This window comes from Dendrobates tinctorius, unplaced genomic scaffold (genome assembly GCF_039654945.1).
Source record: "Dendrobates tinctorius isolate UK_male_01 unplaced genomic scaffold, ASM3965494v1 ptg000063l, whole genome shotgun sequence".
NCBI classification, from domain to species: Eukaryota; Metazoa; Chordata; class Amphibia; order Anura; family Dendrobatidae; genus Dendrobates; species Dendrobates tinctorius.
The window spans coordinates 28216056-28240686 of NW_027361731.1; the positions used below are offsets into that span (position 1 = coordinate 28216056).

General features: G+C 62.6%; 1 non-coding gene across 1 annotated transcript; it reads right to left on the reverse strand.

Annotated features, from left to right (window-relative positions):
- Nucleotides 1–6731: 6731 nt before the first annotated feature.
- On the reverse strand, nt 6732–6862 carry LOC141094410 (small nucleolar RNA SNORA76). Its single transcript, XR_012233069.1, has one exon. It is a non-coding gene; the product is annotated as a small nucleolar RNA SNORA76 (small nucleolar RNA).
- Between the last annotated feature and the right edge of the window lie 17769 nt (nt 6863–24631).

The window sequence follows — 24631 nt, forward strand, 5'->3', positions numbered from 1 at the left end:
CTATTGCTGCTTCTGGGTCTTCATCAGGGGATCCATTGCTGATGTGTCTAAGAACCAACCAGCACTGGTGACCACAGGTATCACTGTTTCTGGTTCTGACTTATCCATTTGGTTTTATCCTTCTGTAACATCCTTGTTATTTAGGATGAGCACGATAGTGGGGCGCAGGTAGACTTCATTCACATTATTGTTTTATCCCTTCCATAGTCGAATCTGCTACAAATTCTGGGTAGATGACAATTTACCCTCAGTATGGAGAAGTCTCCCGTACTCCAAAATCCTTCACACCCCTGTGAAACTACTGCTGGAACGTGAGCAGACGGGCGCACTGACAGCGTCCTTATTGGTGAGGGCACTGAGTGTCCTTATTGGTGGGCACACCGACAGGGTCTTTATTGGCGAGGGCACTGAGTGTCCTTATTGGTGGGCACACCGACAGGGTCCTTATTGGTGGGTGCACCGACAGGGTCCTTATTGATGGGGGCATCTACAGCTTTAGGTGAGGGTACTGAGTGTCCTTATTGGTGAGCGCACCGACAGGGTGCTTATTGGTGGGCACACCGACAGGGTCCTTATTGGTGGGTGCACCGACCGCTTCCTTATTGATGGGAGCATCTACAGCTTTTTAGGTGAGGGTACTGAGTGTCCTTATTGGTGAGCGCACCGACAGGGTGCTTCTTGGTGAGGGCACCAAGTGTCCTTATTGGTGGGGGCACTGACAGCGGCCTTACTGGTGGGGAACCTGCAGATGAGGCGCTCCTTACTGGTGCAGTCACAGAGGAGAATACAGCCACCATGTGGTGAGCAGAGGAAGGCACAGATGTCTGTTACTCCTCATCATAGCTCGCCTGTGATGGTGGAGGATGCGGGCACGTTGCTGATCACCTGTAATATATATAATATGGAGGATGGGAGCACGTTTTAGGTGAGTGGACCACTCCTTGTACAAATCTCCATATACACAGCAGAGCAGCGCTCCGAATTCTTCCAGGTTTGCTTCAGCCATAAATCCAGACCCAACAAAAACTCACATTGTTGCAACCTTACTGATACACAATGTTTCGCATCCAATTTGCTTCATCAGGTCCTGAGAAATGCAATAGAAATAGTGAGTACATGTCCAATCACCAGAGGAATTAGCGTAAAGTGCGGTTATTTCTGTAAGAAATCATCCAGGGACCAGGATTTTCTGGAAACCTCAGTATTGTGTCCGGATGATTGACAGTTCCCCTGATGATTCACAAACATGCTCACTATCTCTGTTTCCATACCTAGGACTGATGAAGGATATTGCAGGCGAAACATTGTGTATGAAAAGAAGACTGAGGCGCGGCGCTTTGTCGTGTCTGAAACTCTGAGGAAGGCGTGATCCGGCGGAGCGCTGCTCTGCTTCTCTCTATATGTGGACTTGTAAGAGGTGTAAGGACCACCTAAGACCCCCGGATACTGAGACTAGTGACGCTCCTGGAAGACTCATGTTGGATTGTGGGCTTTTGGCTGCAGTACATGGCAATGCCCAAGAAAACTTCTGTGTGAATTCCCCCTTATTACTGGGAGGATGGAGGAGACCCCCAGGACGACCATCAGAGGACATTCTGTAAGGCTACTTATTACTGGGGTGCTGGGAGGACGGAGGAGACCCCCAGGACAACCATCAGAGGACATTCTGTAAGGCTACTTATTACTGGGGTGCTGGGAGGACGGAGGAGACCCCCAGGACGACCATCAGCAGACGTTCTGTAAGACTACTTATTACTGGGGTGCTGGGAGGACGGAGGAGACCCCCAAGGACGACCATCAGCAGACATTCTGTAAGGCTACTTATTACTGGGGTGCTGGGAGGACAGGAGACCCCCCAGAGGACATTCTGTAAGGCTACTTATTACTGGGGTGCTGGGAGGACAGAGGAGACCACCAGAGGACATTCTGTAAGGCTACTTATTACTGGGGTGCTGGGAGGACAGAGACCCCCAGGACGACCATCAGCGGACATTCTGTAAGGCTACTTATTACTGGAGTGCTGGGAGGATGGAGACCCCCCAGGACGACCATCAGCAGACGTTCTGTAAGGCTACTTATTACTGGGGTGCTGGGAGGACAGAGGAGACCCCCCAGGACGACCATCAGCAGACGTTCTGTAAGGCTACTTATTAGTGGGGTGCTGGAGACCCCCAGGACGACCATCAGCAGACATTCTGTAAGACTACTTATTACTGGGGTGCTGGAGACCCCCAGGACGACCATCAGAGGACATTCTGTGAGGCTACTTATTACTGGGGTGCTGGGAGGACGGAGGAGACCCCCAGGACGACCATCAGTGAACATTCTCCAAGGCTACTTATTACTGGGGTGCTGGGAGGACGGAAGAGAACCCCAGGACGACCATCAGCGGACATTCTGTAAGGCTACTTATTACTGGGGTGCTGGGAGGACGGAAGAGACCCCCAGGACGACCATCAGCGGACATTCTGTAAGGCTACTTATTACTGGGGTGCTGGGAGGACGGAGGAGACCCCCAGGACGACCATTAGCAGACGTTCTGTAAGGCTACTTATTAGTGGGGTGCTGGAGACCCCCAGGACGACCATCAGCAGACGTTCTGTAAGGCTACTTATTACTGGGGTGCTGGGAGGATAGAGGAGACCCCCCAGGACGACCATCAGCGGACATTCTGTAAGGGTACTTATTAGTGGGGTGCTGGAGACCCCCAGGACGACCATCAGCAGACATTCTGTAAGACTACTTATTACTGGGGTGCTGGAGACCCCCAGGACGACCATCAGAGGACATTCTGTGAGGCTACTTATTACTGGGGTGCTGGGAGGACGGAGGAGACCCCCAGGACGACCATCAGTGAACATTCTCCAAGGCTACTTATTACTGGGGTGCTGGGAGGATGGAGGAGACCCCCAGGACGACCATCAGCGGACATTCTGTAAGGCTACTTATTACTGGGGTGCTGGGAGGACGGAGACCCCCAGGACGACCATTAGCAGACGTTCTGTAAGGCTACTTATTACTGGGGTGCTGGGAGGACAGAGGAGACCCCCAGGACGACCATCAGCAGACATTCTGTAAGGCTACTTATTACTGGGGTGCTGGGAGGACGGAGGAGACCCCCAAGGACGACCATCAGCAGACATTCTGTAAGGCTACTTATTATTGGGGTGCTGGGAGGACGGAGGAGACCCCCCCAAGGACGACCATCAGCAGACATTCTGTAAGGCTACTTATTATTGGGGTGCTGGGAGGACAGAGACCCCCAGAGGACATTCTGTAAGGCTACTTATTACTGGGGTGCTGGGAGGACAGAGACCCCCAGGACGACCATCAGCGGACATTCTTGTAATGCTTATTACTGGGGTGCTGGGAGGATGGAGGAGACCCCCCCAGGGTGACCATCAGAGGACATTCTGTAAGGCTACTTCTTACAGGAGTGCTAGGAAAACAGAGGAGACCCCCAGGACGACCATCAGCAGACATTCTGTAAGGCTACTTATTACTGGGGTGCTGGAGACCCCCAGGACAACCATCAGAGGACAATCTGTAAGGCTACTTGTTACTAGGGTGCTGGGAGGACTGAGGAGACCCCCCAGGACGACCATCAGCAGACATTCTGTAAGGCTACTTATTACTGGGGTGCTGGAGACCCCCAGGACAACCATCAGGACATTCTGTAAGGCTACTTATTACTGGGGTGCTGGGAGGACGGAGGAGACCCCCAGGACGACCATCAGCAGACATTCTGTAAGGCTATTTATTACTGGGGTGCTGGAGACCCCAGGACGACCATCAGAGGACATTCTGTAAGGCTACTTATTACTGGGGTGCTGGGAGGACGGAGGAGACCCCCAGGACGACCATCAGCATTCTGTACGGCTACTTATTACTAGGGTGCTGGGAGGACGGAGGAGACCCCCAGGACGACCATCAGCAGATTCTGTAAGGCTACTTATTACTGGGGTGCTGGAGACCCCCAGGACAACCATCAGGACATTCTGTAAGGCTACTTATTACTAGGGTGCCGGGAGGACGGAGGAGACCCCCAGGACGACCATCAGGACATTCTGTAAGGCTACTTATTACTGGGGTGCTGGGAGGACGGAGGAGACCCCAGGACAGCAGACATTCTGTAAGGCTATTTATTACTGGGGTGCTGGGGACCCCCAGGACGACCATCAGGACATTCTGTAAGGCTTATTACTGGGGTGCTGGGAGGACGGAGGAGACCCCCAGGACGACCATCAGCATTCTGTAAGGCTACTTATTACTAGGGTGCCGGGAGGACGGAGGAGACCCGGAGGACGGAGGAGACCCCCAGGACGACCATCAGCAGACATTCTGTAAGGCTACTTATTACTGGGGTGCTGGAGACCCCCAGGACGACCATCAGAGGACATTCTGTAAGGCTACTTATTACTGGGGTGCTGGAGACCCCCAGGACGACCATCAGAGGACATTCTGTGAGGCTACTTATTACTGGGGTGCTGGAGACCCCTAGGACGACCATCAGAGGACATTCTGTGAGGCTTATTACTGGGGTGCTGGGAGGACGGAGGAGACCCCTAGGACGACCATCAGCATTCTGTAAGGCTACTTATTACTGCGAGGCAGGAGGAGGAGACCCCAGCTCACATTCTTATGTTTCACTGCTCTGATTTTAGGAACAAATAGAATTGATGTCAAAATCTGATGGAATTGGAAGCGGAGGGTCCTGATGCTGATTATGGGGTCACTCCGGACTGAGCTTATGTGATGACTTTGACAGACCCCACATTAATGTATGTGCCCCTCCATTTACATCAGATCTAAACATTATATGGAATCTGTCAGCAGGGTTTGTTGCCCACCCGTAGCAGGATGAGGTCGGGCAGAGACTCCGATTCCTGCCATGTGTCATTGGGCTTTTTGTAGTTACATCTACTGCAGACCTACTGGAGTTCTGAAAGCTCAGCTGTGTAACCCCGCCCCCAGCACTGATTGACAGCCCCCTATATAACCCCACTCAGTTGCAGGGCAGATGCGGAGGTGCTGTGAGGGAGGCGCCGAAGGGATGCAGGTGTGAGGTTCAGCCATCACTGCGGCTGGGGACAATACAGAAGAATATGGAGATGTCATTAATAACATGGACACATTTATTACACGTTTATAACAATAGTGACACCCAATAATAATCTGAGCGCCTGTGACCTGGAGCCGTGCTACCAGTTCGCTTGCAATCACCGCACTCACACGTGGGTCAGCACCATCACCACACTCACCTGGGTCAGGACCACCAGCCACTCACCATCACCACGCTCACACCTGGGTCAGGACCACCAGTCCGCTCACCATCACAGCGCTCACACCTGGATCAGGATCATCAGGTCGCTCACACCAGGGTCAGTGCACCTGTCCACTCGCCATCGCCCCGCTCACACCTGAGTCAGGACCACCAGTCCGCTCACCATCACCGCACTCACACCTGGGCCAGGACCACCAGTCCGCTCACCATCACCGCACTCACACCTTGGTCAGGACCACCAGTCCGCTCACCATCACCGCACTCACACCTTGGTCAGGACCACCAGTCCGCTCACCATCACCGCACTCACACCTGGGCCAGGACCACCAGTCCGCTCACCATCACCGCACTCACACCTGGGTCAGGACCACCAGTCTGCTCACCATCACCACACTCACACCTGGGTCAAGACCACCAGTCCGCTCACCATCACAGCGCTCACACCTGGATCAGGATCATCAGGTCACTCACACCAGGGTCAGTGCACCTGTCCACTCGCCATCGCCCCGCTCACACCCGAGTCAGGACCACCAGTCCGCTCACCATCACCACACTCACACCTGGGTCAGGACCACCAGTCCGCTCACCATCACAGCGCTCACACCTGGGTCAGGACCACCAGTCCACTCACCATCACCACACTCACACCTGGGTCAGGACCACCAGTCCGCTCACCATCACCACACTCACACCTGGGTCAGGACCACCAGTCCGCTCACCATCACCACACTCACACCTGGGTCAGGACCACCAGTCCGCTCACCATCACAGCGCTCACACCTGGGTCAGGACCACCAGTCCGCTCACCATCACCACACTCACACCTGGGTCAGGACCACCAGTCCGCTCACCATCACCGCACTCACACCTGGGTCAGGACCACCAGTCCGCTCACCATCACCGCACTCACACCTGGGTCAGGACCACCAGTCCGCTCACCATCACCACACTCACACCTGGGTCAGGACCACCAGTCCGCTCACCATCACCACACTCACACCTGGGTCAGGACCACCAGTCCGCTCACCATCACCGCACTCACACCTGGGTCAGGACCACCAGTCCGCTCACCATCACCGCACTCACACCTGGGTCAGGACCACCAGTCCGCTCACCATCACCACACTCACACCTGGGTCAGGACCACCAGTCCGCTCACCATCACCGCACTCACACCTGGGTCAGGACCACCAGTCCGCTCACCATCACCGCACTCACACCTGGGTCAGGACCACCAGTCCGCTCACCATCACCACACTCACACCTGGGTCAGGACCACCAGTCCGCTCACCATCACCACACTCACACCTGGGTCAGGACCACCAGTCCGCTCACCATCACCACTCTGCTGTGCTCTGCGTCTCCCCCTCAAGCTCCGCACCCAGCGGGGGGGAGATGGTCACTGAACCCACGAACACCCCCCGGGACTACAAGTCCCAGCAGGAGCACGTGTCGCTTCGTGTTAAAGGCGCAGAGCGGGGCAGCTCGCGCGGCGCCAGTTATCACGAGCCGTCTCTGTAGCACCGGAGCTTGGCCGCTGACTCCACACACAGGACGTCACCGGTTCAAAGCCAGTGCGGGAAAGGAAGGAAACGGAGGCGGAGAGCGGAAACAACAACTTTATTGATGCACAGCACAGACAATAACGTCACATAGTGATTCACCGGGAACGTCCAGCACCGGAGTCGCGACCACGGGAGCCGCCACCGATCCACCGCCACCTGCAACCCAGAGACACGCGGTGAGCACGGACACCCCACACGCCGGCCCCGCGGCCAATCACCGCGCAGCATCAGATCACAGGAGACATCATTACTATCAGAAGTCTAACGCGATAATAATCATCATCAGCGCTGCCCGGACCCGCGGCCGCACACACCACCCGCACTTACCGCTGCTGAGACACGAGAGACAGCGCCGCCGCCGGCGACTCCTTATATAGGGAAATGTGACGTACTTCCGCTAAAGGGGCGGAGCACAAAGACACGATAAACACCGCCCCCTCAATCTCCCAGCGCCCCCTGGTGGAGAGGAGCGCCTAGAGCCAGTGCAGCGTGTAGCAGGAGTTCTCAGCACCACCTGGTGGAGAGAAGGTGCCGCAGCATAGAGCAAGATCGTGGCGACCAGAACCGTTTCTTGAGGTAAGATGTCACCAGAAGGGGCGCCGCGTGAGGAGAGGACTGAGAGGGCCGCACCATGGAGCCGCGTGAGGAGAGGGCTGAGGGGCCGCACCATGGCGCCGCGTGAGGAGAGGACTGAGAGGGCCGCACCATGGAGCCGCGTGAGGAGAGGGCTGAGGGGCCGCACCATGGCGCCGCGTGAGGAGAGGGCTGAGGAGCCGCACCATGGCGCCGCGTGAGGAGAGGGCTGAGGGGCCGCACCATGGCGCCGCGTGAGGAGAGGGCTGAGGGGCCGCACCATGGCGCCGCGTGAGGAGAGGACTGAGAGGGCCGCACCATGGCGCCGCGTGAGGAGAGGGCTGAGGGGCCGCACCATGGCGCCGCGTGAGGAGAGGGCTGAGGGGCCGCACCATGGCGCCGCGTGAGGAGAGGGCTGAGGGGCCGCACCATGGCGCCGCGTGAGGAGAGGGCTGAGGGGCCGCACCATGGCGCCGCGTGAGGAGAGGGCTGAGGAGCCGCACCATGGCGCCGCGTGAGGAGAGGGCTGAGGAGCCGCACCATGGCGCCGCGTGAGGAGAGGGCTGAGGGGGCCGCACCATGGTGCCTTTTGAGGAGAGGACTGAGGAGCCGCACCGTGTGAGGAGAGGACTGAGGAGCCGCACCATGGAGCCGTGTGAGGAGAGGGCTGAGGAGCCGCATCATGGCGCCGTGTGAGGAGAGGACTGAGGGGCCGCACCATGGCGCCGTGTGAGGAGAAGGCTGAGGAGCCGCGCCGTGTGAGGAGAGGACTTAGGAGCCACACCATGGAGCCGTGAGGGGGCCGCACCATGGCGCCATGTGAGGAGAGGACTGAGGAGCCGCATCGTTTGAGGAGAGGGCTGAGGAGCCGCACCATGGCGCCGTGTGAGGAGAGGACTGAGGGGCCGCACCATGGAGCCGTGTGAGGAGAGGACTGAGGAGCCGCACCATGGCGCCGCGTGAGGAGAGGGCTGAGGAGCCGCACCATGGCGCCGCGTGAGGAGAGGACTGAGGGGCCGCACCATGGCGCCGCGTGAGGAGAGGACTGAGGGGCCGCACCATGGCGCCGCGTGAGGAGAGGACTGAGGGGCCGCACCATGGCGCCGCGTGAGGAGAGGACTGAGGGGCCGCACCATGGCGCCGCGTGAGGAGAGGGCTGAGGAGCCGCACCATGGCGCCGCGTGAGGAGAGGGCTGAGGGGCCGCACCATGGCGCCGCGTGAGGAGAGGGCTGAGGAGCCACACCATGGAGCCGTGAGGGGGCCGCACCATGGCGCCATGTGAGGAGAGGACTGAGGAGCCGCATCGTTTGAGGAGAGGGCTGAGGAGCCGCACCATGGCGCCGTGTGAGGAGAGGACTGAGGGGCCGCACCATGGAGCCGTGTGAGGAGAGGACTGAGGAGCCGCACCATGGAGCCGTGTGAGGAGAGGGCTGAGGAGCCGCACCATGGCGCCGCGTGAGGAGAGGACTGAGGGGCCGCACCATGGCGCCGCGTGAGGAGAGGACTGAGGGGCCGCACCATGGCGCCGCGTGAGGAGAGGACTGAGGGGCCGCACCATGGCGCAGCGTGAGGAGAGGACTGAGGGGCCGCACCATGGCGCCGCGTGAGGAGAAGACTGAGGGGCCGCACCATGGAGCCGCGTGAGGAGAGGACTGAGGAGCCGCACCATGGAGCCGTGTGAGGAGAGGACTGAGGGGCCGTACCATGGCGCCGTGTGAGGAGAGGACTGAGGGGCCGCACCATGGAGCCGTGTGAGGAGAGGACTGAGGAGCCGCACCATGGAGCCGTGTGAGGAGAGGACTGAGGGGCCGCACCATGGAGCCGTGTGAGGAGAGGGCTGAGGGGGCCGCACCATGGCGCCATCTGAGGAGCCGCACCGTGTGAGGAGAGGGCTGAGGAGCCGCACCATGGCGCCGTGTGAGGAGAGGACTCAGGGGCCGCACCATGGCGCCATGTGAGGAGAGGACTGAGGGGCCGCACCATGGCGCCGTGTGAGGAGAGGACTGAGGAGCCGCACCATGGAGCCGTGTGAGGAGGGCTGAGGAGCCGCACCATGGCGCCATGTGAGGAGAGGACTGAGGGGGCCGCACCATGGAGCCGTGTGAGGAGAGGACTGAGGAGCCGCACCATGGAGCCGTGTGAGGAGAGGACTGAGGGGCCGCACCATGGCGCCGTGTGAGGAGAGGACTGAGGGGCCGCACCATGGAGCCGTGTGAGGAAGGGGCCACACCATGGCGCCGTGTGAGGAGAGGACTGAGGGGGCCGCACCGTGTGAGGAGAGGAGTGAGGGGCCGCACCATGGCGCCGCGTGAGGAGAGGAGTGAGGGGCCGCACCATGGCGCCGCGTGAGGAGAGGAGTGAGGGGCCGCACCATGGCGCCGCGTGAGGAGAGGAGTGAGGGGCCGCACCATGGCGCCGCGTGAGGAGAGGACTGAGGGGCCGCACCATGGCGCCGCGTGAGGAGAGGACTGAGGGGCCGCACCATGGCGCCGCGTGAGGAGAGGGCTGAGGGGGCCGCACCATGGTGCCTTTTGAGGAGAGGACTGAGGAGCCGCACCGTGTGAGGAGAGGACTGAGGAGCCGCACCATGGAGCCGTGTGAGGAGAGGGCTGAGGAGCCGCACCATGGCGCCGTGTGAGGAGAGGACTGAGGGGCCGCACCATGGCGCCGTGTGAGGAGAAGGCTGAGGAGCCGTGCCGTGTGAGGAGAGGACTTAGGAGCCACACCATGGAGCCGTGAGGGGGCCGCGCCATGTGAGGAGAGGACTGAGGAGCCGCATCGTTTGAGGAGAGGGCTGAGGAGCCGCACCATGGCGCCGTGTGAGGAGAGGACTGAGGGGCCGCACCATGGAGCCGTGTGAGGAGAGGACTGAGGAGCCGCACCATGGAGCCGTGTGAGGAGAGGACTGAGGGGCCGCACCATGGCGCCGTGTGAGGAGAGGACTGAGGGGCCGCACCATGGAGCCGTGTGAGGAAGGGGCCACACCATGGCGCCGTGTGAGGAGAGGACTGAGGGGGCCGCACCGTGTGAGGAGAGGAGTGAGGGGCCGCACCATGGCGCCGCGTGAGGAGAGGAGTGAGGGGCCGCACCATGGCGCCGCGTGAGGAGAGGAGTGAGGGGCCGCACCATGGCGCCGCGTGAGGAGAGGAGTGAGGGGCCGCACCATGGCGCCGCGTGAGGAGAGGACTGAGGGGCCGCACCATGGCGCCGCGTGAGGAGAGGACTGAGGGGCCGCACCATGGCGCCGCGTGAGGAGAGGGCTGAGGGGGCCGCACCATGGTGCCTTTTGAGGAGAGGACTGAGGAGCCGCACCGTGTGAGGAGAGGACTGAGGAGCCGCACCATGGAGCCGTGTGAGGAGAGGGCTGAGGAGCCGCACCATGGCGCCGTGTGAGGAGAGGACTGAGGGGCCGCACCATGGCGCCGTGTGAGGAGAAGGCTGAGGAGCCGTGCCGTGTGAGGAGAGGACTTAGGAGCCACACCATGGAGCCGTGAGGGGGCCGCGCCATGTGAGGAGAGGACTGAGGAGCCGCATCGTTTGAGGAGAGGGCTGAGGAGCCGCACCATGGCGCCGTGTGAGGAGAGGACTGAGGGGCCGCACCATGGAGCCGTGTGAGGAGAGGACTGAGGAGCCGCACCATGGAGCCGTGTGAGGAGAGGGCTGAGGAGCCGCACCATGGCGCCGCGTGAGGAGAGGACTGAGGGGCCGCACCATGGCGCCGCGTGAGGAGAGGACTGAGGGGCCGCACCATGGCGCCGCGTGAGGAGAGGGCTGAGGAGCCGCACCATGGCGCCGCGTGAGGAGAGGGCTGAGGGGCCGCACCATGGCGCCGCGTGAGGAGAGGGCTGAGGAGCCACACCATGGAGCCGTGAGGGGGCCGCACCATGGCGCCATGTGAGGAGAGGACTGAGGAGCCGCATCGTTTGAGGAGAGGGCTGAGGAGCCGCACCATGGCGCCGTGTGAGGAGAGGACTGAGGGGCCGCACCATGGAGCCGTGTGAGGAGAGGACTGAGGAGCCGCACCATGGAGCCGTGTGAGGAGAGGGCTGAGGAGCCGCACCATGGCGCCGCGTGAGGAGAGGACTGAGGGGCCGCACCATGGCGCCGCGTGAGGAGAGGACTGAGGGGCCGCACCATGGCGCAGCGTGAGGAGAGGACTGAGGGGCCGCACCATGGCGCCGCGTGAGGAGAAGACTGAGGGGCCGCACCATGGAGCCGCGTGAGGAGAGGACTGAGGAGCCCGCACCATGGAGCCGTGTGAGGAGAGGACAGAGGGGCCGTACCATGGCGCCGTGTGAGGAGAGGACTGAGGGGCCGCACCATGGAGCCGTGTGAGGAGAGGACTGAGGAGCCGCACCATGGAGCCGTGTGAGGAGAGGACTGAGGGGCCGCACCATGGAGCCGTGTGAGGAGAGGGCTGAGGGGGCCGCACCATGGCGCCATCTGAGGAGCCGCACCGTGTGAGGAGAGGGCTGAGGAGCCGCACCATGGCGCCGTGTGAGGAGAGGACTCAGGGGCCGCACCATGGCGCCATGTGAGGAGAGGACTGAGGGGCCGCACCATGGCGCCGTGTGAGGAGAGGACTGAGGAGCCGCACCATGGAGCCGTGTGAGGAGGGCTGAGGAGCCGCACCATGGCGCCATGTGAGGAGAGGACTGAGGGGGCCGCACCATGGAGCCGTGTGAGGAGAGGACTGAGGAGCCGCACCATGGAGCCGTGTGAGGAGAGGACTGAGGGGCCGCACCATGGCGCCGTGTGAGGAGAGGACTGAGGGGCCGCACCCTGGAGCCGTGTGAGGAAGGGGCCACACCATGGCGCCGTGTGAGGAGAGGACTGAGGGGGCCGCACCGTGTGAGGAGAGGAGTGAGGGGCCGCACCATGGCGCCGCGTGAGGAGAGGAGTGAGGGGCCGCACCATGGCGCCGCGTGAGGAGAGGAGTGAGGGGCCGCACCATGGCGCCGCGTGAGGAGAGGAGTGAGGGGCCGCACCATGGCGCCGCGTGAGGAGAGGACTGAGGGGCCGCACCATGGCGCCGCGTGAGGAGAGGACTGAGGGGCCGCACCATGGCGCCGCGTGAGGAGAGGACTGAGGGGCCGCACCATGGTGCCTTTTGAGGAGAGGACTGAGGAGCCGCACCGTGTGAGGAGAGGACTGAGGAGCCGCACCATGGAGCCGTGTGAGGAGAGGGCTGAGGAGCCGCACCATGGCGCCGTGTGAGGAGAGGACTGAGGGGCCGCACCATGGCGCCGTGTGAGGAGAAGGCTGAGGAGCCGCGCCGTGTGAGGAGAGGACTTAGGAGCCACACCATGGAGCCGTGAGGGGGCCGCACCATGGCGCCATGTGAGGAGAGGACTGAGGAGCCGCACCGTGTGAGGAGAGGGCTGAGGAGCCGCACCATGGCGCCGTGTGAGGAGAGGACTGAGGGGCCGCACCATGGAGCCGTGTGAGGAGAGGACTGAGGAGCCGCACCATGGAGCCGTGTGAGGAGAGGGCTGAGGAGCCGCACCATGGCGCCGTGTGAGGAGAGGACTGAGGGGCCGCAGCATGGCGCCGCGTGAGGAGAGGACTGAGGGGCCGCACCATGGCGCCGCGTGAGGAGAGGACTGAGGGTGCCGCACCATGGCGCCGCGTGAGGAGAGGACTGAGGGGCCGCACCATGGCGCCTTTTGAGGAGAGGACTGAGGAGCCGCACCATGGAGCCGTGTGAGGAGAGGACTGAGGAGCCGCACCATGGAGCCGTGTGAGGAGAGGACTGAGGGGCCGCACCATGGAGCCGTGTGAGGAGAGGGCTGAGGGGCCGCACCATGGCGCCGTGTGAGGAGAAGGCTGAGGAGCCGCGCCGTGTGAGGAGAGGACTTAGGAGCCACACCATGGAGCCGTGAGAGGGCTGAGGGGGCCGCACCATGGCGCCATGTGAGGAGAGGACTGAGGAGCCACACCGTGTGAGGAGAGGGCTGAGGAGCCGCACCATGGCGCCGTGTGAGGAGAGGACTGAGGGGCCGCACCATGGAGCCGTGTGAGGAGAGGACTGAGGAGCCGCACCATGGAGCCGTGTGAGGAGAGGGCTGAGGAGCCGCACCATGGCGCCGCGTGAGGAGAGGACTGAGGGGCCGCACCATGACGCCGCGTGAGGAGAGGACTGAGGGGCCGCACCATGGCGCCGCGTGAGGAGAGGACTGAGGGGCCGCACCATGGCGCCGCGTGAGGAGAGGACTGAGGGGCCGCACCATGGCGCCGCGTGAGGAGAGGACTGAGGGGCCGCACCATGGCGCCGCGTGAGGAGAGGACTGAGGGGCCGCACCATGGCTCCGCGTGAGGAGAGGACTGAGGGGCCGCACCATGGCGCCGCGTGAGGAGAGGACTGAGGGGCCGCACCATGGCGCCGCGTGAGGAGAGGACTGAGGGGCCGCACCATGGCGCCGCGTGAGGAGAGGACTGAGGGGCCGCACCATGGCGCCGCGTGAGGAGAGGACTGAGGGGCCGCACCATGGAGCCGCGTGAGGAGAGGACAGGGGCCGCACCATGGAGCCGTGTGAGGAGAGGACTGAGGAGCCGCACCATGGAGCCGTGTGAGGAGAGGACTGAGGAGCCGCACCATGGAGCCGTGTGAGGAGAGGACTGAGGGGCCGCACCATGGAGCCGTGTGAGGAGAGGGCTGAGGGGGCCGCACCATGGCGCCATCTGAGGAGCCGCACCGTGTGAGGAGAGGGCTGAGGAGCCGCACCATGGCGCCGTGTGAGGAGAGGACTCAGGGGCCGCACCATGGCGCCATGTGAGGAGAGGACTGAGGGGCTGCACCATGGCGCCGTGTGAGGAGAGGACTGAGGGGCCGAACCATGGCGCCGTGTGAGGAGAGGACTGAGGAGCCGCACCATGGAGCCGTGTGAGGAGGGCTGAGGAGCCGCACCATGGCGCCATGTGAGGAGAGGACTGAGGGGGCCGCACCATGGAGCCGTGTGAGGAGAGGACTGAGGAGCCGCACCATGGAGCCGTGTGAGGAGAGGACTGAGGGGCCGCACCATGGCGCCGTGTGAGGAGAGGACTGAGGGGCCGCACCATGGAGCCGTGTGAGGAGGGGGGCACACCATGGCGCCGTGTGAGGAGAGGACTGAGGAGCCGCACCATGTCGCCGTGTGAGGAGAGGACTGAGGGGCCGCACCATGGCGCAGTGTGAGGAGAAGGCTGAGGAGCCGCGCCGTGTGAGGAGAGGACTTAGGAGCCACACCATGGAGCCGTGAGAGGGCTGAGGGGGCCGCACCATGGCGCCATGTGAGGAGAGGACTGAGGAGCCGCACCGTGTGAGAGGGCTGAGGAGCCGCACCATGGCGCCGTGTGAGGAGAGGACTGAGGGGCCGCACCATGGAGCCGTGTGAGGAGAGGACTGAGGAGCCGCACCATGGAGCCGTGTGAGGAGAGGGCTGAGGAGCCGCACCATGGCGCCGCGTGAGGAGAGGACTGAGGGGCCGCACCATGGCGCCGCGTCAGGAGAGGACTGAGGGGCCGCACCATGGCGCCGCCTGAGGAGAGGACTGAGGGGCCGCACCATGGCGCCGCGTGAGGAGAGGACTGAGGGGCCGCACCATGGCGCCGCGTGAGGAGAGGACTGAGGGGCCGCACCATGGCGCCGCGTGAGGAGAGGACTGAGGGGCCGCACCATGGCGCCGCGTGAGGAGAGGACTGAGGGGCCGCACCATGGTGCCGCGTGAGGAGAGGACTGAGGGGCCGCACCATGGCGCCGCGTGAGGAGAGGACTGAGGGGCCGCACCATGGAGCCGCGTGAGGAGCCGCACCATGGAGCCGCGTGAGGAGAGGACTGAGGGGCCGTACCATGGCGCCGTGTGAGGAGAGGACTGAGGGGCCGCACCATGGAGCCGTGTGAGGAGAGGGCTGTGGGGGGCCGCACCATGGCGCCATCTGAGGAGCCGCACCGTGTGAGGAGAGGGCTGAGGAGCCGCACCATGGCGCCGTGTGAGGAGAGGACTCAGGGGCCGCACCATGGCGCCGTGTGAGGAGAGGACTGAGGGGCCGCACCATGGCGCCATGTGAGGAGAGGACTCAGGGGCCGCACCATGGCGCCATGTGAGGAGAGGACTGAGGGGCCGCACCATGGCGCCGTGTGAGGAGAGGACTGAGGGGCCGCACCATGGCGCCGTGTGAGGAGAGGACTCAGGGGCCGCACCATGGCGCCATGTGAGGAGAGGACTGAGGGGCCGCACCATGGCGCCGTGTGAGGAGAGGACTGAGGGGCCGCACCATGGCGCCATGTGAGGAGAGGACTGAGGAGCCGCACCATGGAGCCGTGTGAGGAGAGGGCTGAGGAGCCGCACCATGGCGCCATGTGAGGAGAGGACTGAGGGGGCCGCACCATGGAGCCGTGTGAGGAGAGGACTGAGGAGCCGCACCATGGAGCCGTGTGAGGAGAGGACTGAGGGGCCGCACCATGGCGCCGTGAGGAGAGGACTGAGGGGCCGCACCATGGAGCCGTGTGAGGAGGGGGCCACACCATGGCGCCGTGTGAGGAGAGGACTGAGGGGGCCGCACCGTGTGAGGAGTAGACTGAGGGGCCGCACCATGGCGCCGCTTGAGGAGAGGACTGAGGGGGCCGCACCATGGCGCCGCGTGAGGAGAGGACTGAGGGGCCGCACCATAGCGCCGCGTGAGGAGAGGACTGAGGAGCCGCACCGTGTGAGAGGGCTGAGGAGCCGCACCATGGCGCCGTGTGAGGAGAGGACTGAGGGGCCGCACCATGGAGCCGTGTGAGGAGAGGACTGAGGAGCCGCACCATGGAGCCGTGTGAGGAGAGGGCTGAGGAGCCGCACCATGGCGCCGCGTGAGGAGAGGACTGAGGGGCCGCACCATGGCGCCGCGTCAGGAGAGGACTGAGGGGCCGCACCATGGCGCCGCGTGAGGAGAGGACTGAGGGGCCGCACCATGGCGCCGCGTGAGGAGAGGACTGAGGGGCCGCACCATGGCGCCGCGTGAGGAGAGGACTGAGGGGCCGCACCATGGCGCCGCGTGAGGAGAGGACTGAGGGGCCGCACCATGGCGCCGCGTGAGGAGAGGACTGAGGGGCCGCACCATGGCGCCGCGTGAGGAGAGGACTGAGGGGCCGCACCATGGAGCCGCGTGAGGAGCCGCACCATGGAGCCGCGTGAGGAGAGGACTGAGGGGCCGTACCATGGCGCCGTGTGAGGAGAGGACTGAGGGGCCGCACCATGGAGCCGTGTGAGGAGAGGGCTGAGGGGGGCCGCACCATGGCGCCATCTGAGGAGCCGCACCGTGTGAGGAGAGGGCTGAGGAGCCGCACCATGGCGCCGTGTGAGGAGAGGACTCAGGGGCCGCACCATGGCGCCATGTGAGGAGAGGACTGAGGGGCCGCACCATGGCGCCGTGTGAGGAGAGGACTGAGGGGCCGCACCATGGCGCCATGTGAGGAGAGGACTGAGGAGCCGCACCATGGAGCCGTGTGAGGAGAGGGCTGAGGAGCCGCACCATGGCGCCATGTGAGGAGAGGACTGAGGGGGCCGCACCATGGAGCCGTGTGAGGAGAGGACTGAGGAGCCGCACCATGGAGCCGTGTGAGGAGAGGACTGAGGGGCCGCACCATGGCGCCGTGAGGAGAGGACTGAGGGGCCGCACCATGGAGCCGTGTGAGGAGGGGGCCACACCATGGCGCCGTGTGAGGAGAGGACTGAGGGGGCCGCACCGTGTGAGGAGAGGACTGAGGGGCCGCACCATGGCGCCGCTTGAGGAGAGGACTGAGGGGGCCGCACCATGGCGCCGCGTGAGGAGAGGACTGAGGGGCCGCACCATAGCGCCGCGTGAGGAGAGGACTGAGGGGCCGCACCATGGCGCCGCGTGAGGAGAGGACTGAGGGGCCGCACCATGGCGCCGCGTGAGCAGAGGACTGAGGGGCCGCACCATGGCACCGCGTGAGGAGAGGACTGGGGCTGCACCATGGCGCCGCGTGAGGAGAGGACTGAGGGGCCGGGCCGCACCATGGCGCCGCGTGAGGAGAGGACTGAGGGGCCGCACCATGGCGCCGCGTGAGGAGAGGACTGAGGGGCCGCACCATGGTGCCTTTTGAGGAGAGGACTGAGGAGCCGCACCGTGTGAGGAGAGGACTGAGGAGCCGCACCATGGAGCCGTGTGAGGAGAGGGCTGAGGAGCCGCACCATGGCGCCGTGTGAGGAGAGGACTGAGGGGCCGCACCATGGCGCCGTGTGAGGAGAAGGCTGAGGAGCCGCGCTGTGTGAGGAGAGGACTTAGGAGCCACACCATGGAGCCGTGAGGGGGCCGCACCATGGCGCCATGTGAGGAGAGGACTGAGGAGCCGCACCGTGTGAGGAGAGGGCTGAGGAGCCGCACCATGGCGCCGTGTGAGGAGAGGACTGAGGGGCCGCACCATGGAGCCGTGTGAGGAGAGGACTGAGGAGCCGCACCATGGAGCCGTGTGAGGAGGGCTGAGGAGCCGCACCATGGCGCCATGTGAGGAGAGGACTGAGGGGGCCGCACCATGGAGCCGTGTGAGGAGAGGACTGAGGAGCCGCACCATGGAGCCGTGTGAGGAGAGGACTGAGGGGCCGCACCATGGCGCCGTGTGAGGAGAGGACTGAGGGGCCGCACCATGGAGCCGTGTGAGGAAGGGGCCACACCATGGCGCCGTGTGAGGAAGGGGCCACACCATGGCGCCGTGTGAGGAGAGGACTGAGGGGGCCGCACCGTGTGAGGAGAGGACTGAGGGGCCGCACCATGGCGCCGCGTGAGGAGAGGACTGAGGGGCCGCACCATGGCGCCGCGTGAGGAGAGGACTGAGGGGCCGCACCATGGCGCCGCGTGAGGAGAGGACTGAGGGGCCGCACCATGGCGCCGCGTGAGGAGAGGACTGAGGGGCCGCACCATGGTGCCTTTTGAGGAGAGGACTGAGGAGCCGCACCGTGTGAGGAGAGGACTGAGGAGCCGCACCATGGAGCCGTGTGAGGAGAGGGCTGAGGAGCCACACCATGGCGCCGTGTGAGGAGAGGACTGAGGGGCCGCACCATGGCGCCGTGTGAGGATAAGGCTGAGGAGCCGCGCCGTGTGAGGAGAGGACTTAGGAGCCACACCATGGAGCCGTGAGGGGGCCGCACCATGGCGCCATGTGAGGAGAGGACTGAGGAGCCGCACCATGGCGCCGTGTGAGGAGAGGACTGAGGGGCCGCACCATGGAGCCGTGTGAGGAGAGGACTGAGGAGCCTCACCATGGAGCCGTGTGAGGAGAGGGCTGAGGAGCCGCACCATGGCGCCGTGTGAGGAGAGGACTGAGGGGCCGCAGCATGGCGCCGCGTGAGGAGAGGACTGAGGGGCCGCACCATGGCGCCGCGTGAGGAGAGGACTGAGGGGGCCGCACCATGGCGCCATGTGAGGAGGGGCCGCACCATGGCGCCGCGTGAGGAGAGGACTGAGGGGCCGCACCATGTCGCCTTTTGAGGAGAGGACTGAGGAGCCGCACCATGGAGCCGTGTGAGGAGAGGACTGAGGAGCCGCACCATGGAGCCGTGTGAGGAGAGGACTGAGGGGCCGCACCATGGAGCCGTGTGAGGAGAGGGCTGAGGGGCCGCACCATGGCGCCGTGTGAGAAGGCTGAGGAGCCGCGCCGTGTGAGGAGAGGACTTAGGAGCCACACCATGGAGTCGTGAGAGGGCTGAGGGGGCCGCACCATGGCGCCATGTGAGGAGAGGACTGAGGAGCCGCACCGTGTGAGGAGAGGGCTGAGGAGCCGCACCATGGCGCCGTGTGAGGAGAGGACTGAGGGGCCGCACCATGGAGCCGTGTGAGGAGAGGACTGAGGGGCCGCACCATGGAGCCGTGTGAGGAGAGGGCTGAGGAGCCGCACCATGGCGCCGCGTGAGGAGAGGACTGAGGGGCCGCACCATGGTGCCGCGTGAGGAGAGGACTGAGGGGCCGCACCATGGCGCCGCGTGAGGAGAGGACTGAGGGACCGCACCATGGCGCCGCGTGAGGAGAGGACTGAGGGGCCGCACCATGGCGCCGTGTGAGGAGAAGGCTGAGGAGCCGCGCCGTGTGAGGAGAGGACTTAGGAGCCACACCATGGAGCCGTGAGAGGGCTGAGGGGGCCGCACCATGGCGCCATGTGAGGAGAGGACTGAGGAGCCGCACCGTGTGAGAGGGCTGAGGAGCCGCACCATGGCGCCGTGTGAGGAGAGGACTGAGGGGCCGCACCATGGAGCCGTGTGAGGAGAGGACTGAGGAGCCGCACCATGGAGCCGTGTGAGGAGAGGGCTGAGGAGCCGCACCATGGCGCCGCGTGAGGAGAGGACTGAGGGGCCGCACCATGGCGCCGCGTCAGGAGAGGACTGAGGGGCCGCACCATGGCGCCGCCTGAGGAGAGGACTGAGGGGCCGCACCATGGCGCCGCGTGAGGAGAGGACTGAGGGGCCGCACCATGGCGCCGCGTGAGGAGAGGACTGAGGGGCCGCACCATGGCGCCGCGTGAGGAGAGGACTGAGGGGCCGCACCATGGCGCCGCGTGAGGAGAGGACTGAGGGGCCGCACCATGGCGCCGCGTGAGGAGAGGACTGAGGGGCCGCACCATGGCGCCGCGTGAGGAGAGGACTGAGGGGCCACACCATGGAGCCGCGTGAGGAGAGGACTGAGGGGCCGTACCATGGCGCCGTGTGAGGAGAGGACTGAGGGGCCGCACCATGGAGCCGTGTGAGGAGAGGGCTGAGGGGGCCGCACCATGGCGCCATCTGAGGAGCCGCACCGTGTGAGGAGAGGGCTGAGGAGCCGCACCATGGCGCCGTGTGAGGAGAGGACTCAGGGGCCGCACCATGGCGCCATGTGAGGAGAGGACTGAGGGGCCGCACCATGGCGCCGTGTGAGGAGAGGACTGAGGGGCCGCACCATGGCGCCATGTGAGGAGAGGACTGAGGAGCCGCACCATGGAGCCGTGTGAGGAGAGGGCTGAGGAGCCGCACCATGGCGCCATGTGAGGAGAGGACTGAGGGGGCCGCACCATGGAGCCGTGTGAGGAGAGGACTGAGGAGCCGCACCATGGAGCCGTGTGAGGAGAGGACTGAGGGGCCGCACCATGGCGCCGTGAGGAGAGGACTGAGGGGCCGCACCATGGAGCCGTGTGAGGAGGGGGCCACACCATGGCGCCGTGTGAGGAGAGGACTGAGGGGCCGCACCATGGCGCCGCTTGAGGAGAGGACTGAGGGGGCCGCACCATGGCGCCGCGTGAGGAGAGGACTGAGGGGCCGCACCATGGCGCCGCGTGAGGAGAGGACTGAGGGGCCGCACCATGGCGCCGCGTGAGCAGAGGACTGAGGGGCCGCACCATGGCGCCGCGTGAGGAGAGGACTGGGGCTGCACCATGGCGCCGCGTGAGGAGAGGACTGAGGGGCCGCACCATGGCGCCGCGTGAGGAGAGGACTGAGGGGCCGCACCATGGCGCCGCGTGAGGAGAGGACTGAGGGGCCGCACCATGGTGCCTTTTGAGGAGAGGACTGAGGAGCCGCACCGTGTGAGGAGAGGACTGAGGAGCCGCACCATGGAGCCGTGTGAGGAGAGGGCTGAGGAGCCGCACCATGGCGCCGTGTGAGGAGAGGACTGAGGGGCCGCACCATGGCGCCGTGTGAGGAGAAGGCTGAGGAGCCGCACCGTGTGAGGAGAGGGCTGAGGAGCCGCACCATGGAGCCGTGAGAGGGCTGAGGGGGCCGCACCATGGCGCCATGTGAGGAGAGGACTGAGGAGCCGCACCGTGTGAGGAGAGGGCTGAGGAGCCGCACCATGGCGCCGTGTGAGGAGAGGACTGAGGGGCCGCACCATGGAGCCGTGTGAGGAGAGGACTGAGGAGCCGCACCATGGAGTCGTGTGAGGAGAGGGCTGAGGAGCCGCACCATGGCGCCGTGTGAGGAGAGGACTGAGGGGCCGCACCATGGCGCCGCGTGAGGAGAGGACTGAGGGGCCGCACCATGGCGCCGCGTGAGGAGAGGACCGAGGGGCCGCACCATGGCGCCGCGTGAGGAGATGACCGAGGGGCCGCACCATGGCGCCGCGTGAGGAGAGGACTGAGGGGCCGCACCATGGCGCCTTTTGAGGGGAGGACTGAGGAGCCGCACCATGGAGCCGTGTGAGGAGAGGACTGAGGAGCCGCACCATGGAGCCGTGTGAGGAGAGGGCTGAGGGGGCCGCACCATGGCGCCATCTGAGGAGCCGCACCGTGTGAGGAGAGGGCTGAGGAGCCGCACCATGGCGCCGTGTGAGGAGAGGACTCGGGCCGCACCATGGCGCCATGTGAGGAGAGGACTGAGGGGCCGCACCATGGAGCCGTGTGAGGAGAGGGCTGAGGAGCCGCACCATGGCGCCGTGTGAGGAGAGGACTGAGGGGGCCGCACCATGGCGCCGCGTGAGGAGAGGACCGAGGGGCCGCACCATGGCGCCGCGTGAGGAGAGGACTGAGGGGCCGCACCATGGCGCCTTTTGAGGGGAGGACTGAGGAGCCGCACCATGGCGCCTTTTGAGGGGAGGACTGAGGAGTCGCACCGTGAGGAGAGGACTGTGGAGCCGCACTATGGAGCCGTGTGAGGAGAGGACTGAGGAGCCGCACCATGGAGCCGTGTGAGGAGAGGACTGAGGACTTTTTTGGCGGATCCGTTTTTTTTTTTAAAAAATTGGCAGATCTTGACTGACGGGAAAAAACTGATGTGTGAAACAGGCCTTACCAGTGTATTCTTGTGTTGATCCCTGTGAGGATAATTATTGTTAGCTGGGTATATGTGTGTGTGTGTGTGTGTGTGTTACATCTCCAGTTCATCCCGTCTCCCGTCTCGTCACTGCATCCCATGTACCTGTGACTACTACATTTGGCGTAGTCAGTAGGATGCAGTCTCCGAGCGCGGGCGGAGGTGCCGCAGACCAAGGAAGGGCCTTGGACTCGACAGGCAACGATGGCCCCCAATCCAGTAATTCATATTTCCCATCGGAGGCACTTGTGATGAGAGTGAGACTCTTCTTCCTTCATCAACCATGGTATCATGCCCCTTGGACTAATTTTTGGAGACACTATGGCTATGCCTGGACACTGGGCACGGCCACCTCTATGCTAGTAGTCCTAGCTGCTTCATCATTGTTAGGCCCTTCAGACCTGCCTTGCTTCCTTCATCAACCATGATACAGCCCCTAGGACTAATGCTGTGAAGACACTATGTCTATGCCTACACATTGGGCAGTGGCACAACAAGGACAGTAGTCCAAGCTTTATAATTGTGAATCCCCTGTGATGATGATGATGGGTGGCTTCTTCCTGCGTTAACCATCACACAGCCCCTGGGGCAGATTGCTCTCCTTACATCACTTACACACTTAGCTGTCAGAAGATCGCCTCCATCACTCGCTCTTTCGGCACTGCGTAAGTGGCGCACGAGTCCCGCTCTTCCGGCAAAAAACTACAGGACTTCAAATAGTGTTTGTACATTCTAGTGAAGCAGTGGTGTAAAACCACTCGTGCAGCCCCTGACCAGGTGCCCCCATGTTATATACATTTGTTTATAGCATACATTTTTTTTTTTTTTTTTAACATTTGCACATTTTTTAGCCTTTTCCCCAGCCCCCAGACCGCTTTGTAGGGTCCAGCAGACAATTACTCTCATTTTCCATTGACTATCATTGGACTTGCTACTTGTACCGAATACCCGAGTATTAAGGTATACTCGGTACGAGTATAGCGAGTCCGAATACTTCACTACTCGCTCATCCCTAGCTATGTACCGTCATGATACTGTACTGCAGCGGCACTTTTGGGTAATGTGCAATGTATATATTTTTTGCACTGATCCAGGTATTGCACCTTTCTTGTTGGCGCGCTGGGTGCCCTAATTCCCGGGATCCGATGGGCGTCTTTTGGTCTCCCATGCGCGCATTGGAATTCCTTCCTCTGCGCGCGTGCTGTGCGATCTGACGTCCTTTCTGCATCTGCCGGGACCTGCGGCGTCCAGTGCGTATGTGCCGCCTCCACCATCACTATTGGCCCAGCCTGTACCATATGACCTGGTCACATTGTGTTATATGGTCCTTCCAGATACTATGTATGTGTTCCCCTTAATAAAGCGGTGCATCTAGCACGCAAAACGCGCGTCGGGGGGGCGTTCCATACCCGGCCCGGGGCTGTCTGCAGTATACTCCATACTTTGGTGAGTTTCTTGCCTTTTGGTCCTTTACTTATTATGAACAGTTTTTGTCCATGCTCTATCTCTATTATGGATCGCTGCTTGGAGCTCTCCCACATGCATGAAGCAAGTTAGGCACTAGCATTCTTACTTAACCATGTTTTCACGCTGTTTTTATGCATGATGGGGCACTGCTACCTTCCTGTGGCTTATCTGGATTATCTTGCTATGGTTTTGTGATGTTTATATTTATTATTATTCTATATAATGTACTATTTGATAATGAATTGTTAAATAAAGTGATGCATTTTATCATATCCACCTAGTTGCTCTTTTTCCTCCTCATACACGTCTCTAATGAGGGGTATTTCTTTTCCCTGGTGTGGGACTATTGGTATTTTACCAATTGGCGCCGTTCATGCCACTGGGGTTTTTTGTGTATATAGGTTCCGAAGGGTTTGTAGCAAGATTATAAATTATACCCTTCCTGGTAACCTATTTCTGGGGTCCAACTTCTCATATCTCCACCGCTCCTGAGAATAGGAAGCCCAGTTTGAATGGAGTCGAGGTCCAGCGTGCAGACATCCAACCATTGTTCATAGGACTGCCGGAGATGGCAGATCCCCGTTCTCGGGATCAATGATTGTTACAGTGGATATACAACCAACAATAAAAAAAAAAAAAATCACAGAAAAACAAACAGCCTTACCAACACTATGGACTAAAATTCTTGGACAACCCCTTTAACGTAAAATTAGCTAAATGCGATTGTACAGATTCAGCCTCTTTGGGGATGGGGGGGCTGGTAGTCTCTCAGCCATGTTACCAATGTACCTTTTGGGTTCAGAGGTATCTCTTATCCTAACCATTTACCCTCCTTATTGCTGTGATCATTACCGATCAGAGTATTTAGGTGGTTTGAAAAAAGGTACAGGCTCCTTCTGTCACCCCATTCGTACCAATGAATACCAAAGCATTAGATGAGCGATCAGAAGATCACATTATGCAGGAGAAATAAAGTTAAAGAAAATGGTTC